Source organism: Gopherus flavomarginatus, chromosome 23 (genome assembly GCF_025201925.1).
Source record: "Gopherus flavomarginatus isolate rGopFla2 chromosome 23, rGopFla2.mat.asm, whole genome shotgun sequence".
NCBI classification, from domain to species: domain Eukaryota; kingdom Metazoa; phylum Chordata; order Testudines; family Testudinidae; genus Gopherus; species Gopherus flavomarginatus.
The window spans coordinates 7,315,169-7,318,528 of NC_066639.1; the positions used below are offsets into that span (position 1 = coordinate 7,315,169).

General features: G+C 51.3%; 1 non-coding gene across 1 annotated transcript; it reads right to left on the reverse strand.

Moving 5' to 3' along the window:
- Positions 1–3,086: 3,086 nt before the first annotated feature.
- Positions 3,087–3,160, reverse strand: TRNAT-UGU (transfer RNA threonine (anticodon UGU)). The gene has a single exon. It is a non-coding gene; the product is annotated as a tRNA-Thr (tRNA).
- Positions 3,161–3,360: the final 200 nt, after the last annotated feature.

Consider the following 3,360-nt stretch of genomic DNA (forward strand, 5'->3'; position numbering starts at 1 on the left):
GCAAAAGGTCCCTGGTTCAAAGCCAAGCAAAAACAGGCTGGTTTTCTTTCCCCAGATCCCCTTGCTGTTCAGGAAGGTGCTCCTCCTTCTCCTATTGGCCTGTCCCTGGGATAACTCTAACTACTGCATGACAAAAGGTGCTGAGAGCAGTGGAGAAAGCACCTTGGTGTCAGGCTGGAGAACCTAGAGAAGTTAGGCATGTTACCTTTCAGAGGCTTGTAGCTTGGCCTCCTCTGCCCTTGGAGATTGGCTGGTGGATGCTGGCTCTTCCTGCTGGCCTCCTTTGCGAGATTGCCAAAGGAGGAAGTGAGGCAAGAATGTGGCAAAAGAGGACAGTCAAGCTGAGAAAGGCAGGGCAGAAACTAAGCACATCATTGTGGCTAAGTGGGGTTAGTAGTAGAGCACCATCATTCATTCTGCAAAGCCTGGGGAGGTGTGGTTGGCTGCTGAGAGGTAGAATCCTGTGCCTGCCTCTTGGCTTCCCAGGGATGGCTACTTGCAGCCCAGGAGAAGAAGTGGGGTTCTGGGTCAAAGGAAAACAAGTGAAGCTGAGTCCAAGTGGAGAATGGCTGCTCCTTTGTGGCCAACCTGGGGGCGTGACTGATGGTTTTAGAGGTGGAGGCTGGGCTGGCTGTGAGCAACTGGGATCCAGGAAACTCCCACCTGCCCTTCTGAGGGCCAAACCCCTGGAGGTGCGGTTGGCTGCTGGGAGATAGACCCCTGTGGCTGCCTGTTGGTATCCCAGGGATGGCTACTTGCAGCGCAGGAGAAGCGAGGTTCTGAGTGGAAGGAAAAGAAGCAATGGTGAGGCTGAGTAGGCTCCTTTCTGGCCAAGATGGTGGGCTGTGGTGAGTCTGGGAGTTGTCTGTAAGCCATAAGTGGACTTGGTGCAGTGAAAACTGCTACTCCATTCTGGCTGACCTGGGGGCACCATGGACGACTTGGGAGTGGGGGCAGGGCCCTGGCTGTAAGCAAATGGGATCCAGGAAGCCCAGCCTGCCCCTCCAGGGTCTGAGTCTTCTTCTCTCCTGCCATGGGGACACTAGCCTCAAGCCTGCCCAGCATGTGCTGTAGCTCGAGCATGAAGCCTTCCTGTGTGGCCTGTGCTGGAGCTGACCCTGGACCCCTGTGGGGCACTGTTGGGGGAAATCCCTACTGCAAATAATTCTAGGGAAGGCAGCCGCTGTGTTTCGCCCTTCCTGCTCCCTGCGCTGCTGCACCCTAAAATACCTGTCAGCCGGCAAGATGGGCTAGGAGCCTGGAGAGAGGAGGCAAAGGGGTGGCCTGAGCCCCCTGGGGCACTGCCCCGCCCCAGGCAGCCCACAGAGACCTGATGCCTCCCCAAGCAACACACGGAGATGTGCCAGTAGCGCTAAGGCAGCTCCCTGCCCCCTCTGTCCCCTCCCTCCATGCTGCACTGCTCCTGGAAGCAGCCAGCATATCCCTGTGGCCCTAAGTGCAAACTCCGCAGCTGACCTGCCCCTGGATCCCACTGCCTAGAAGCCACTGCAGGAGGGGAGTGTGTGCGGGTCACTTTGGGAGCTGTACTGCCCGAGGTAAGCACCCCTCCTCCGACCACCTCCTGCACCCTTACTCCTGCCCCAGCACAGAGGCTCTCTGTGTCTTGAACAAGCACTGTCAAGGATTGGCCAAGAACTTCTGCTCTATTTATGTGAAAGAGACACAAAAAAGGGAGCCCAGCGGACAAGTTTAATTCATAAGCACAAACTGGCCGCCCAAGCCAGGATCTCTCAGTTACTCAGAAGGCTATTCAGCCAGCTTTTCCCAAAGGCCAGTCTCTAGAGGCTTTTGTGACATGATGTACCTCAATATAGCCCCCTGTAGCTCACATATTCATCATTCATATATGACTGTGATATCTCAAACAAACCATTCCATGTAAGTTATCATATGAAAAGTCATGATCTGCTGAAATCAGTTATTCTGTCCAAATATGTATAGCATGAGGGTGTATGAAGTTGTGCATTTTGCTGTATGGTTGTTACTGAAATATGCTATAATTTTGTTAGTGACCCCTGCCAAGGAGGGAAATCAACAACCATGAATCAGCAGAGGAATTGTAATTAAGAGATTTCCAATTGAATGACAGATGCCCAAACACAACACTGTGGGGACTGCTCAAGTCTATGACTCAGTTGCATAAGACCACACCAGGAGGATTCCCCAACCTAGTGACTCAGCAGAGCCCACCCGGACATGTCTGGGCAAGTGTCTTCTAGACACTTGAACTAAGGATATAAAATAGAAGACTGTGGCATCATGTTTTTCCCTTTGCCCTCCCCCACTTATGTTGGAAGCAGCAGGAATCCTGAGAAAATGAAGGGGGGAATTCTATGTATTAAGGAGGGTAACATCCAGTGGGGTGAAAAAAATGCTTGACCTAACTACTGCCTAGTGTAATAAGGTGTAAAGTTTAGATTTTGCTGTGGTCATACAGTGCTTAGTGCTCTGCGTTGTGGCCCCAAGAGCCATGGATGCAAGTTGAGTTACGATGACCTTTTCCCTGTCTCCACATTTCTTAGGTGCCTCCTTCCAACACTTGTCAGAAAAAACGACCGGTTTCTTTTGGAAGCATTTGCATTGCAAGGCAGAGGCACTGTTCTCTGTTTCCTCAGAAGATTGACCAAAATATGGGAAGAGCGGACACATTTGGCAAGGCACCACTGGGTGCTGCATCCCTAACTCCACTTTACCTGGCAGGTGAGTCAGCCAGCTTAGCCACGGTGCCACTCTCTGGGACTTTTCTCCCAACTGCTCCATTTTTCATCAGTGACTATCAAAAGGAAAGTGACATGACATCTGCGTGTGGACATCCCCAGTGAATCACAAGGACGTGTGGCGCAGGCTCTCATGTTGCAGCTATTGCAGTCAAAGCAACCACCATGTAAAGCCAGTCACAGCAGCCTTTTCATCAACTCCAGGCTTATGATTTGATTCTTTCCAATGCTTCTCTCCAAAGAAGCCTTTTCCTTAGCAAGCAATGACTTGGATACAAAGGGAGGTCTCTTCTGTTTCCTAGGAAGACACAGGAAAATGTGAGCAGAGGAGACAAAAGCCATACAACAAGGCACCACTGGGAATTGAACCCAGGATCTCTTGTTTACAAGACAGGTGCTTTAGCCAGCTAAGCCATGGTGCCTGCCTTAAAAAAAAAGTTTGCAACTGTTCCATTTGATGGTCCAGGACAACACCTGCAAATTATAAAGTACAGATGTTCCACATTTCCCTCAGGACCTGCAGACCTTGAGGTGTCTGGCTCTCCGTGCACAGAAAGCCACAGCTGAGATGACAGAGGGCTTCTAACATGTGCTTCTCCCGCCAGCCACTGTGATCATACAG